At 40.1% G+C, this 14,826-nt stretch overlaps 1 protein-coding gene and 1 pseudogene across 1 annotated transcript in view; one reads left to right on the forward strand and one right to left on the reverse strand.

Annotated features, from left to right (window-relative positions):
- PRRG1 (proline rich and Gla domain 1) overlaps window positions 1-14,826 on the reverse strand; it is a 280,952-nt gene that overhangs the window by 226,041 nt on the left and 40,085 nt on the right. The gene's annotated exons all lie outside the window — the stretch shown is intronic.
- Window positions 7,664-9,069, forward strand: LOC140628304 (protein FAM47E pseudogene; annotated as a pseudogene).

Raw genomic sequence — 14,826 nt, forward strand, 5'->3', positions numbered from 1 at the left:
TATTCACAATAGCCGAGATATGGAAACAAATTAAATGTCCACTCACAGATGAATAGATAAAGAAAATGTGAGACAGACATGCATACACACACAGGAATATTATTCAGTTAAAAAAGAGTATCTTGGCTTTTGCAACAATATGGATGAACCTGGAGAACATTATGCTATGTGAAATAGAGGCAGAAAAACAAATACTGCATGTTTTCACTTACATTCAGAATCTAAAATAATCAAACTCCTAGAAGTAGAGAGTACTAGTGGTTCTGGTTGTCAGAGCCTGGGGGGAAGGGAGAAATGGGAAGCTTGTTTGTCAAGGAGTACAAAGTTTCAGTTATTTAAGATAAATTCAGGAGATCTAATGTACAACACTGTGAATACAGTTAACAATGCCATATTGTAGGGCACCTGGGTGGCCCAGTGGTTGAGCATTTGCCTTTGGCTCCGGACGTGATCCCCGGGTCCTGGGATTGAGTCCAGTCCCGCATCAGGCTCTCTGCAGGGAGCCTGCTTCTCCCTCTACCTACGTCTCTGCCTCTCTCTCTCTGTTTCTCATGAATAAATAAATAAAATCTTTAAACAACAACAACAACAACAACACCATATAGTATATTTGAAATTTGCTAGGAGGGTAGATCTTAAGTGTTCTCAACACACACAAGAAAAGAAGATGGTAACTATGTGAGGAGCTGGATACGTGAATTAGCTTGACTATGCTGATTGTTTTACAATATACATGTATAGCAAATTATCAAGTTGTATACCTTAAATATATAAAACTTTAAATTATCAAGAATACTTCAATAAACCTGGAGAAATAAGAGTAATACATTTCAAAAGACTAAATAGAAAAGTAAAAGCCTGTACATAAATCTTTAAAGCAACATTATTCATAATAAAAAAAAGGAAATAACCCAAATGTTCAACTGATGAATTAGTATATCCACACAATTGATTATTTGACAATAGAAAGAAACAAAGTACCAATATATGCTATAATATGGATGAAAATTGAAAACAGTATGCTAAATGAAAGAAGCCAATCAAAAATGACCACACTTCTACAATTTCATTCATATCAAATGTCCAGATTAGGCAATCTAAGAGACAGAAAGTAGCTCAGTGGTTGTTTAGGGCTGGGATGGCTGGAGTTGTTCAAGGGTCAATTGTATGTCATCTGACAAAGTGGGAACATATAAAACTTTTGAAGATATCTGAATATCAGAATTTGTCCTATTACTGGCTATAATCTTTAGTGAGCTTACTAATCGTCTTACTTGCCTCATCTGAAAATATCACTTTGTCCTTGTATTTAAGTGGAGATTGTCTGCCAGTGATTCATAATGCAGCAAACAAACAAAACAGAACAAGCAATGATCTCTAGACTTAGACCACATTCCTATTTTCTTGCTCATTTACATTTTTACTTCCTGGCTTCATACTTTAGCTCCTGCCACCAATCTTAGTTCATCCTAGTTGTATTGATCCATTTAATTCCATTTCAACAACTGGCAATCTTAACCTACACCACACTCAATACTTACTCAGAAAAGATTTACCTCAAAGATGAAAGTTGGACACAACTTTTAAAATAATTAATATGAAAAAGCTGATTTCTTTTTTTTTTAAGATTTTATTTATTTATTTATGAGAGACACACACAGAGAGAGGCAGAGACACGGGCAGAGGGAGAAGCAGGCTCCACGCAGGGAGCCTGATGTGGGACTTGATCTCAGGTCTCCAGGATCAGGCCCTGGACTGAAGGCGGCGCTAAACCGCTGAGCCACCTGGGCTGCCCAAAAAAGCTGATTTCATTGGCAAAGAAATAATGGGAATTTCATCACTGGGAAAACATGGTAATTATACTTTTATTTATTTACCTCTTTTTTTAAAGATTTTATTTATTTATTCATAGAGACACAGAGAGAGAGAGAGAGAAGAAGAGAGAGAGAGAGAGGCAGAGACACAGGCAGAGGGAGAAGCAGGCTCCATGCAGGGAGCCTGACGTGGGACTCCATCCAGGGTCTCCAGGATCATGCCCTGGGGTACAGGCGGCGCTAAACCGCTACGCCACCAGGGCTGCCCTATTTGCCTCTGTTTTTTAAAAAATATTTATTTTATTTTATTTTAAGTAGGCTCCACACCCAATCTCACACCCTGAGATTAAGAGTTGCGAGTCAGGTGCCCCAGTAGTTATATTTTTAATTGCAACAGTTTGAGAATCCAGCACAATGTCTGGCATAAAATGAGAACTTAACAGATGTATGATAAATATAAGTATAAAAAACCAAATAGATTTAAACAGACATATTATCAGGCCATAATTGAGGAATGATATCTAATCTGTAATTTATGTATTGGAGAATTTTGGTGATGACAAAAGAAAAGCTATGCTAGATCAGAATTATAAAATAACTGTAGTATGGTGAGGTGTTTGGTATTCATATTGTATATTTTATTTATTTATTTATATTTATTTTTTCATATTGTATATTTTAAAGGGGATGTATATCATAAGCATCAGAAAAATTTAAATAGAACAGTATGAAATTTCAGGAAGAATGTAAGTTTCAAAAATGTAGGTATGATACACAATTTTTAAAAAAGATTTTATTTATTTATTCATGAGAGACACAAAGAGAGAGACAGAGACATAGGTAGAGGGAGAAGCAGTCTCCATGTAGGGAGCCTGATGTAGGACTCAATTCCAGGACCTCAGGATCATGATCCCAGCCAAAAGCAGATACTCAACTACTGAGCACCCACTCAACCACTGGGCCACCCAGGCGCCCCGATACACAGTTTTTAATGATTAAGATCAGGGATAAGAATGTCATAAGGTATTTGATGGTTAAGAATTCTTTGGTAATTTTTGAAGAGCAGCTTCCCAAATTCATGAGAGACAAAGCAAAGAAACAAAAAGTAAATTATATTTTCTCTTCTGGCCAACATAGAGAGAAAGGGTCCAGATTTATCCTTCAAAACAAAAACAACACAAAAAAGAGGTGGGGAGCAATGTAAAACAATAGTTTGTAAGACACTGGACATCAGGCAGTAGAGATTGATCTCTGAGAGATAGAAAACAAATGAGGTGAGCCCTATGGTCACCCCAGCTTACTTAATGAGTTTCTAGGACATGGCTCAGGGAGGGGGAACCCAGGCAGAGACCAATGTTCACTCTAAATTTAGGAGATGAAGGTAAGAGACATTGGAGAATAAAATGGGTAGGTAGACTTCTCAAGACCAGAAAGTAGAATTTTATGCAGAGAGAGAACTTCAGAAACTTTAAGACCCTACCCCCATCTCAATTGTTCAACTGATTATTGATCTGCTCGTGTTGGTGAGGAAGTTACCCAAGAAATGAATTACCTAAAAAAAATTATAAGTAACAGTGCCTGGCACTTATCCCAGGCCTAGAAAAGTGATTGTTCCCGCTAGCCAGACTTAAAATCTCAAGATTCACAGGCATTAGCTAGTGTACATGGAAGAGTCTTGTCTCAATAGTAAGGACAATATGGAGATAGTTTGGATACTTTATGGCAATATTTTTGACAATATAAATAAAACAAACATAGTACTTGAAATATACAAATTATCAAACTCATTAAGAAAAATTAGATAACCTAAATATCCCTATAGCTATTAAAGAAATTGAATTTGTGATTTAAAAAAAAAAAAACCTTCCCACGAAGAAAATTTCAAGCTTAAATGGCTCCAATGGTGACATCTACAAACTAAGGAAGACACAATACCAATCCTACACAGCTTCAGAAAATGAAGAGGGGATACTTCCCAAATCATTCTATGATACCAGCATTACCCTGATAACAAAGCTAAATAAAGTCATTAAAGTTTGGGGATCCCTGGGTGGCGCAGCGGTTTGGCGCCTGCCTTTGGCCCAGGGCGCGATCCTGGAGACCCGGGATCGAATCCCACCTCGGGCTCCCGGTGCATGGAGCCTGCTTCTCCCTCTGCCTGTGTCTCTGCCCCCCTCTCTCTCTCTCTCTCTCTGTGACTATCATAAATAAATAAAAAAATTTAAAAAAAGCCATTAAAGTTTGGAAAAGAAACACCACAGATATTCCCCATAAACAGAGATGTAAATATATGTTTGGAATAGTTTAGCAAACCTAATCTAACAATATTTACAAAGGATAACACATTATGAACAAGTGGGGTTTATCTCAGGAATTCAAAGTAGTTTTTTGTCATGCAGAAATCAATGCTATTTATTATCTTAGCAAACTTTTACTTTGGAAAGTAAAAGCTGTATGAACATCTCAATGGGTGCAGAAAAAGCATTTGACCAATCCATGTATCTGAAACAAAATATTTGTCACAAGGTCTCAGAACACTGGAAATACAAGGGAACTTATATTGAAAAATGCTATGTACAAAAACCCTAAAGAGGGGTAGCCCTGGTGGCGCAGCGGTTTAGCACCGCCTGCAGCCCAGGGCGTGATCCTGGAGACCCTGGATCGAGTCCCACGTCCGGCTCTCTGCATGGAGCCTGCTTCTCCCTCTGCCTGTGTCTCTGCCTCTCTCTCTCTGTCTCTATGAGTAAATAAATGAAATCTTTAAAAAAAAAAAAAAAAACCCTAAAGATAGCATCACACTTAATGGCTTCTCCCCTAAAGATCAGAAATAACACAAAACTTTCTGCTCTTATCACTTTTATTCAACAAAGTAGGTTCCAACCAGTGCAATAAGACCAGGGAAAAAAGTTTTTCTGATTCGAAAGGAAGAAGTAAAAATGTCTTTATTAAGAGATGACTTAATTATCAATGTAGAAAATTCAATGGACTCTGCAGAAAAAGCTACTAGAATTGATGCTAGTTTATAAAGGTTGCATGATACAAGATCAATACACAAAAATAAATTATATTTCTATATATTAACAATGAACATGCTGACTAAAAATTACAATACTGCTTACAATGCTAAAAATTATAATACTATTTACAGTAATGTAAAAAGCATAAAATATTTTTTAAAAACCTAGAGAAAAAATGATGTGAAAGAACTATGCACTAACAACTACAAAATATTGCTGAGATAAATGAAAAAACACACATGTAAGTGGAAAGATGTACCTTTTTCATGGCTAGGAAACTCAAAAATTGTTAAGATGTCAGAATTTATTTATTTATTGCACCAAATCCTAATCAAAATCCCAACAGGCATTTTTATAGACACCAATAAACTGACTCTAAAATTCCTGTAGAATTTCAAAGGGCCTAGAAGAGTCAAACAGCTTTTTAAAAGAAGGAAGAACCTGAAGGACTAAAAAAAAAAGAACAACCTGAAGGACTAATACAGCCTAATTTTAAGATTTACAAAATACAAAGTAATCAGCACAGTACAGAAATGGTGTAAATACACAGAAAGCAACAAAACAGAAAAGTGTCCAGAAATGTACCCACAGAAATATGGACAATTTATATCTACCAAATTACAAAGGTGAATTGGTGGAGAAAGCTCTTTAAAAAAAAAAAAATTCTGGAACTACAGGATATTCACAGGTAAAAAATAAAAATTAAAACTTAAAAACCTTACAGGGCCACTGGCTGGCTCAGTCAGAAGAATGTGAGACTCTTGATCTAGGGATCATGAGTTCAAATCCCAAGCTGGGTATAGAGATTACTAAAATAAATAAAAACATTTTAGAAAAAGATTTTATTTATTTATTCATGAGAGCCGGGGGTGGGGGGGGTGGTGGCAGAGATACAGGCAGAGGGAGAAGCAGGCTTTATGCAGGGAGCCCGATGTGGGACTCGATCCTGGGACTCCAGGATACACCCTGGGCCAAAGGCAGGCGCTAAACCGCTGAGCCATCCAGGGATCCCTAAGATAAATAAAAACTTAAAAAAAATAATGATTCATATCTTCCATCATCTAAAAAATTAAATTTAAATATAGAGGACAGATTTAAATGCAAAACCTAAGATTATGACTTATTAGCACAATGAAAAACACCTTTATGACCTTTCCATAGGGAAAGCTTTCTTAGATACAACACAAAAAGAACAATCCATAAAAAAATAAACTGATAAACTGGACTTCATCAAATGTAAAAACTCCGCTCTTTGAAAAACACTGTTAATGGGATCCCTGGGTGGCGCAGTGGTTCAGCGCCTGCCTTTGGCCCAGGGTGCGATCCTGGAGACCCGGGATCGAATCCCACCTCGGGCTCCCGGTGCATGGAGCCTGCTTCTCCCTCTGCCTATGTCTCTGCCTCTCTCTCTCTCTGTGTGTGTGTGTGTGTGTGTGACTATCATAAATAAATAAAAATAAAACTTTTAAAAAAGAAAAACACTGTTAAGACAATGAAAACATAAGTCATAGATGGAGAGAAAAAAATTTTTTTGGGGGAGAGAAAATATTGAGAGAAAAATTTGCAAATCATGTATTTGGTAAAGGACTTACATTTAGAATGCACAAAGAACTCAAAAATCAATGATATAAGGCAAAACAATTCTATTTTATTTTAAAGATTTTACTTATTTATTTGAGAGAGAATGAGAGTGCGTGCACAGAGGGAGAGAGGGAGGAGAAGCAGACACCCCGCAGAGCAGGGAGCAGGAGCCATCTACCCAAGCACCCCAAAATCACAACCCCAACAGAAGGTGGATGCCCAACAGACTGAGCCACCCAGGTGCCGCAAGATAATACAAGTTTAAAATGTTTGAATAATTTGAAAAGATACCACAGAATAGATAAATGGCAAATAAGCACGTGAAGAGATAGTTATTAGGGAAATGCAAATTAAAAGCACATTGAGATACCACTACACACTTATCAGAATAGCCAAAAAAATTTTTTTTTAAAATTTTATTTATTTATTCATGAGAGACACAGAGAAAGAGAGAGGCAGAGACACAGGCAAAGGGAGAAGCAGACTCCATGCCGGGAGCCTGATGTGGGATGTGATCCCGGGACTCCAGGATCACGCCCTGGGCCGAAGGCAGGGGCTCAACCGCTGAGCTACCCGGGGACCCCCTTGAATAGCCAAAATTAACATGACTAACCATACCAAGTGTTGGGAAGTATGTGGAGGAAGTGCAATTCTCATACACCACCAGAAGGAATATTAAATATTATAACCACTTTTCGGAAGTTTGGTGGTTTCCTAAAATGTTAAATAAACATCTATCATGTGCTTCTGCCATTCCTCTCTCCTCTAAAGTTTATTTTATTTTATTTTAAATTTTTATTTATTTATGATAGTCACAGAGAGAGAGAGAGAGAGAGAGGCAGAGACACAGGCAGAGGGAGAAGCAGGCTCCATGCACCGGGAGCCCGATGTGGGATTCGATCCCGGGTCTCCAGGATCGCGCCCTGGGCCAAAGGCAGGCGCCAAACCGCTGCGCCACCCAGGGATCCCTCCTCTAAAGTTTAACTAAGAGAAATGAAAGCTCATAGGTGCACAAAGACATAAACACATATATTTGTGGCACCTTTATTTGTAATAGATTCAAATTGGAATCAATCCAAATGTCCGTTAAAAGACGAATGGATAAATTGCGGAGTACACCCGTATAATGGAACAGTATCCCATAACAGAAAGAAATGAACCTTCGCGGCCCATTCCAAGAGAAAGCTGCACACGGCCCCTGCATTGACCAACCTCAGGAAAGAATCTGGCTGCGCCTGGTTACGCAGTCTCCTAGCAACCGAAAAACAAACCACAGAAGCTGGTGGTCACCCAGGGACCAGAAGTACCATGGCAGACAAGAAGTGGCTGTTAGGGCCTGGGCCGCTGGAACCAATGCCCCTGGGCATGAACTGCAAGCCCTGGTACAAAGACAAGTTACCTTCCAAGTGTTTCGCAAAGCACAAGAACAAGCTTCTGAATTTCCCCACTTCTCTGGATAGCCGGCAGTGGGTATTTGTGAAAGAGGGGCTGGATGACTTCAGGAGGGGATGTCCATCTTGTGAAGATCTGATCACTTACGGCCCTAAGGAAGGCTTTCTTCCCGTGATTGCTCACAGAGTTCCCAAACCTGCCCCCAAAAAGAGTCAGAAAAAGCTGACCAAGGAAGCTGACCTGTTTTCCATGCTGTCACCAGCGCAGCAAGCACGGAAGGCATTCATTGAGGACATTGAAGCCCACCTGACCGAGCATCCCTTGGCTCTCTACCCAAGTCTGCAGGAAGATCTACCTCCAGACCTGTTATTAAAGGTGCTAGAAGTGCTTGATCCTGACAAGAAGCTGAAGGACACATGGGCTTACTGTCAGAACCCTGATAAAAGAATGAAGTCCCCCACAAAGCTTTGTGAGAAAAATCCTGCCAAAGTCTACCTAAAACCTCCCAAGAAGACTCCTGTGTCATGTCCAGATAAATTGCCTCATGAAGAAAAGGAGTCAAGCACAAAGGATTTGCTCAAAACTCCTCCTCTTCATAGAAGAATACCAAAAGGAGTCCGTAAATTCTGCAAATGGGTTGCTACTTTTGGAGACTTGGGCATTGATGAAGAGTTCATCATGAAACAGTTAGAAATTGGCTATGAGTACAAACCAACCTATGACATATGCTGCATGAAGAAAATAAACCATGTTCCTTTGGATCTAAAGTACAGAGAGGGGCTAGATAAAATGGAAGATATAAAATTCTCCTTATACTGGGAAGACTGGGAGAGGAAACTCCGGAAACGAAAGAATCCTTATAAACCCAACTGGGTAAAGATGAGGTATGGAGCATGGTACCTGAAGCCCAAGTTGTGGAAAAAGCTAATAAATGATGAACCTTTAATTGACCCCAAGTTCTCATTTGAAGCTCAAGACGGGAGATATGGAAAGAAGCTCCCTGAACAGGATATTCTTGAAGATCTTTATGGAACAATTGCCTTTAAAGATTTCATTCTAAGCAAGGGCTACAGGATGCCAGGCATCCTTGAGAAGTTGTTCACCAGGAAGGGATGGAAATATGATTCTGTTAGGACTCCTATACACCGAGTAATAAAAATGCACCCAATTTTAAAAGAAGATTCACATGAAGATGTTTAAACAGTTTTCTATTTACTACTTGATCTCTCTCTCATTTTAACATCAAATAGAATTCATGATAAATATCCCATTGTGTATGTGCAACTTTGATTTCACAATATCTGTCAATGTAATACCTAATGCTGATAAACATTCTTCAGTGACCTTCTGCTTGGGTTCATAAATATTTTATTAACTATGAAATCAATATTCATATTACTCTTCTTACATTCTTATAGCATGGTGAATATTAGATGATTATATCAATTATTTATAAAAATAAAAGTATAAATAAAAGAATTACTTAAAAAATAATCTATTTATGTCAGCTATAATATGAAAGGAATCTCAAAATAAATGTGCCAAGCAAAAGAGACTTGTGTAGTTCTGTTGATATTAAAACTGTAATGAAATAATTATAACAATTATTTTTGTAAAGCAAAACTTAAAATTCATAGCTAAAGTAATGTTAGCTTCATTTAATAATAAAATTGTTATCTCACCTTTCAGGATTGCATCAAGCCCCAAAACCAGATTGAAAGCTATTCATCAAAATTAGAGGTGAAACTTTAGTTATGCTGTTTTATCATACCTCCCAACTGAATATATTTAAAATTTTTCAACATATTCATAAAAATTCACCATGAAAGAGTGTTTCTATATCATATAACATAGGTGTGGAAAAGCAAGGAACTTCAGGTCCATGGCAAATCTAGTATACACAGTAGGTATGTGTGAACAAAACTATACAGCAACATCAAATATCCTCACATATTCAAGTGAAATTAATCTTTGCATTTCATGAATAGCAATTTAAAATTCACTGAAATTTAAAATAAGAAATCAAGCAACTTCTTTATATTTCCAAAATAACAGGTAAAACTGTATGGGACAAGTAAATCTGAATTTAGAAAGATTTGTAGCACAGATCTAAAGCACATTTCTATTTCCAATAATGAAGGAATCCATCAATATATGGAAGTATATGCATATATTTCATCCTTGTAAGAAGGGAACACAAGCCCTCAGGTTGTATTATCCACTAACAGCCCTACTGCAATCAAATCCCCTTTCACTTCCTCTTCTTCATTAAGTTTATTAGTGTCTAAATTACTATCTTGCTCTCTGTGACTACTTGCATTAACATTCTTGATGATTTAAATATTCACAAAGACTATCCATTCAAATCCTGATAATAGCTTTTTTCATAGAAAAAATTATTTTCTTTACTTGGGTACAAATATACACACACATGCTTATACATTAGCTTCAAACATATAGGTGATCTTAGCCTTTTTGATGTTTAAGTAAGGAGAGTAACAGTAAGACCTGTATGCTCCTGAACCTTAAAGATTACAGATGTGTGTATTTTTTTAATTGAGTTATAACTTTCACACAATACTCTATTAGTTTTAGGTGTACAATATACGGACTTTGACATTTGTCTACAATGCAAAATGGTCACGATAGTAAGTCTATCATCTGTTATTTTGCAAAGATAATATTGTGACTATACACCTCATGCCATACATTTCCATGACTTATTTATTTTATACCTAGAAGTTTGTACTTTAAAAAAAAAAAAAGATTTTGTTTATTTATCCATGAGAGACAGAGAGAGAGAGAGAGGCAGAGACACAGGCAGAGGGAGAAGCAGGCTCCATGCAGGGAGCCCGGCATGGGCATGGGACTCAATCCCGGGTCTCCAGGATCAGGCCCTATAGGCTGAAGGCGGCGCTAAACCGCTGAGCCACCTGGGCTGCCCGAAGTTTGTACTTCTTAATGTCCTTTATCCATTTCACATTCCCCCCAACCCCCATTACCTCTGGCAATCACCAATATGTTCTGCCTATCTATGACTTTGGACTTTATTTGTTTCTTTGCTTTGGCTTTTAGATTCCACATGTAAGTGAAATTATGTATTTGTTTCTGTCTGAATTCTTTCACTTAGCATAATATACTCAAGTTCCACTCATGTTGCAAATGGCAAGATATCAAACTTTTTTATGGCTGAGCAGTTTTTCATTGTATATATATACTGCATCTTCTTTACCCATTCATCCCTCGATGGGCACCTAGGTTGTTTCCGTATCTTGTCTAATTGCTGCACATTACTGTCAAAGTCTTTATTGGGTAGGGTCACTGCCCATACTCTGAGGTCTGAAGGAGGCATTGACTGGGCTCTGCAGTCAAGTGGGTCTCTGTCAGCTGGTCCCCATGGCCAAGTGGGATCACTGGCTAAGCTCTGCAAGTGCTTTTGATCAAGTAGGGTCACTGTCTGTGTTACATTGTTGGGTGGTCTGCTGCTTAGACTTTGACTTTAGGGCAGCCCAGGTGGCTCAGTGGTTTAACGCTGCCTTCAGCTCAGGGCATGATCCTGGAGACCCGGGATCGAGTCCCGCGTCGGGCTCCCTGCACGGAGCCTGCTTCCCCCTCTGCCTGTGTCTCTACCTCTCTCTCTCTCTCTCTTTCTCTCTCTCTCTGTGTCTCTCATGAATAAATAAAATCTTAAAAAAAAAAAAAGACTCTGACTTTAGACAGGGCTGCAGGCTAGGATTTGTGACTGGGCAGACTACTGGCTGTGTTCCAGGACTGGACCATTTTTGGTGAATGGACTCACTGCCTAGGGAGGGCTGCAGGCTGTGCTCAGCCACTGAGCAGGGCTGTATGCTGGGCTCCACAGCTAGGAAGGTATTCAGGATAGGTTCAAAGGCTTCACAGGGTCACTGATGGGGCTTCCTGCTTGGGCAAGCAAAGAGGCTATGCCCTGCAGTTGGACAGGGCTGCTGGCCTGTCACTCTGCTTGGGTAGGGCCATAGGATGGGCTCTATGGTTGGGGCAGAATGCTGGCCAGGGACCCAATCTAGGTAGAACTGCTGACATGCTTCCTGATCAGAGAAGACCACTGTCTTCACTCTGCAAGTGGGCAAAACTGATGGCTGTGCTCTGATCAGGTAACCACTGCCATGAGGTACACAGTCCATCAAGATCCACATGCTGGTTGCTGTGAGCCCCTTTCTCTTTATTTCTAGCTGATCCTAGGTAGTCTAGCCTTCCCAATTTTCCCAGTGTTCCCTATAAGACAAGATAAAAGTGGACCTCCCAGGAAGCTTTCCATAGAGTTGGGAAACCTGGATGTTCATATTGGGTTCTTTTCTTCCCACTGAAGGACCCTCTTGGTGTCCTTCTTGAGAGAGAAGTGGTGGGACTCTGTGTTGGCCTGGGAGTGGGGCTATGTGGTCAAAGTGAAACTACTCTTCTTACACTTCTAATGTGGTTTTTTTCAGTTTTAGTGGTTCCAGGGCTAGGGTACTTCAGCCTAACTGCTGCATTCTGGGATTTTCATAAAGACACTCTTTTTTTTTTTTTTTTTTTAAGATTTTATTTATTCACTCATGAGAGACACACAGAGAGAGGCAGAGACAGAGGCAGAAAGAGAAGCAGGCCCCATGCAGGGAGCCCGATGTGGGACTAGATCCCAGGACCCCAGGATCACGCCCTGGGCCAAAGGCAAGCACTCAACCACTGAGCCACCCAGGTGTCCCATACAAAGGCATTCTTGTCTATACGTAGTTGCTAGTTGGTCTTTCTGTGGGGGAAACTAAAGCCAGGAACTTTTTATTTTGTCATCTTGCTGAATTCACTCCAACAACCATACTTTCTTTCCAGCATCCAGTGGGAAATAACTAATTTCTAAAAATCACTCAAATCTTAGTTGAGAAGATGGTGGCGGAGTAGGAGTCCCCTGGGCTCATTTTGTCCGGTGAACAGAACTAGGTAACTAGCAAATCATCCAAAATAGCCCAGAGATGGACCTAAATACTGACAGAAAACAAACAAAACAAAACAAAACAAAACAAAAAAACCCGCCACAACTTAAGGGAGAGAAGAGACCACACTCAAGAAGGTGAGGTGTGTTGGGCAGCCCCAGTGGCATGGCGGTTGGCGCCGCCTGCGGCCCGGGGTGTGATCCTGGAGACCCAGGATCGAGTCCCACGTCGGGCTCCTTGCGTGGAGCCTGCTTCTCCCTCTGCCTGTGTCTCTCTGTGTGTGTCTCTCATGGATAAATAAATAAAATCTTTAAAAAAAAAAAAAAAAAAAGAAGGTGAGGTGTGTGGAAATGGGGTTTAGGGGAGAAACAAATCATGGCTGCTGCAGAAGGAAGGGAGCCATGATCGTGGAAAAGGATTGAGAGAGAGACAGAGGAGCACACAGGGAAATGCAGAAGGAGAATGTTTCCCCGAAGTCATTAGCTTGGAAAACAAGAGGAGCTGAATTAAGTGAGTTCTTGAAAACAGTGGAGCTTATAGCCTGGAGTTCTAAAGGTCAACAGGCTTGGCTGGGATAAAGCATCAGGGCAATATGCTGCTCCTGGAGAGAAGGCAAGCAAACAATCTAGGGACAGACAGCTTGGAAACAGCAATCTAAAGAATGCCTGGGGCACACAGTGGGAAGATTATTTGCTCTTCTCTGAGTGCATCCCTCAAAGGCAGCTTTCATGGAGACAGCTTTCCATCTCGAGGAACAAAGGCACTGGCCGGCACCATTTCCCTCTCCTACCCCTTAGTATAAACACAGAGCCACCTGTGGGTAGCAGGGCAGTGCTGATAGTGGCTGTCTAACTTGCTTACACCAAGCCCCACCCCCCTGTGCTCCTGTGGAATGGCCCTTCTCAGTCACACATCCCTCAGTCCCAGTGTGGCAGGCCACTCACCCAGCAGACCAACACAAAGCTCTGGCCACATCAAGTCTCTCTACCAGTTTTGCAGGGCCTCGGTTCCAGAAGAAGTAGTGACAAAACTCATTTCATAAGCATACCAGAGCACGCCAAGTTAAAACTCACCACATTCAGGCCAGGGACCAAACACTGCCTATGGCAGGCAAGAAGAGCCTCTGTAGATAACTGGCCTGAAAGACAGAGCACCCAGAATACAATAACAGAGCACATGCTCTGAGAGACACTCTGAAGTGCCAGGCCCTGGGTACTACATGACCTCTTCTTCAAAAGACCATTACTTTCAGGAGTAGGAAACATAACTGGCATTTCTACACATAGAAGGCAGAGACTTAGACAAAATGTAAAGACAGAGGAATTTATCCCAAATGAAAGAACAAAATAAGGCCATGGTCAGAGATCCAAGCAAAATAGATATAAGTAACATGCTTGATGGAGAATGTAAAACAACAGTCACAAGGATACTCACTAGGCTTGAGAAAAGGATAGAAGACATCAGTGAGACCCTTACCATAGAGATAAAAAAGTTAAAAAAGAATCAAGGGTGTCTGGTGGCTCAATTGGTTAAGCATCTGCCTTCAGCTCAGGTTAGGATCCCGGATCCTGGAATTGAGCCCCAGTCAGGCTCTTGCACAGCAGGGAGCCTGTGTCTCCCTCTGCCTGCTGCTCTGCCTGCTTGTGTGTGTGCTCTCTCTCTCTCTGTCAAATAATAAATAAATAAATAAATAAATAAATAAATAAATAAATAAAATCTTTAAAGAAAGAGTCAATCACGGGGATCCCTGGATGGCTCAGTGGTTTAGTGCCTGCCTTCAGCCTGGGGCGTGATCCTGGAGGCCTGGGATCAAGTCCCACATCGGGCTCCCTGCATGGAGCCTGCTTCTCTCTCTGCCTATGTCTCTGCATCTCCCTCTCTGTGCCTCTCATGAATAAATAAATAAAGTCTTTAAAAAATTAAAGAGTCAATCAGAGGTGAAGAGCACAATAAATAAGATTAGAAACACACTTTATGCAATGAACAGCAGGCTGGAAGAAGCAAAAGAATGAATTAGTGATCTACAGGACAAATTAATGGAAAGCAATGAAGCTGAACAAAAGAAAGAATTAC

Source organism: Canis lupus, chromosome X (assembly GCF_048164855.1).
Source record: "Canis lupus baileyi chromosome X, mCanLup2.hap1, whole genome shotgun sequence".
Classification (NCBI taxonomy): domain Eukaryota; kingdom Metazoa; phylum Chordata; class Mammalia; order Carnivora; family Canidae; genus Canis; species Canis lupus.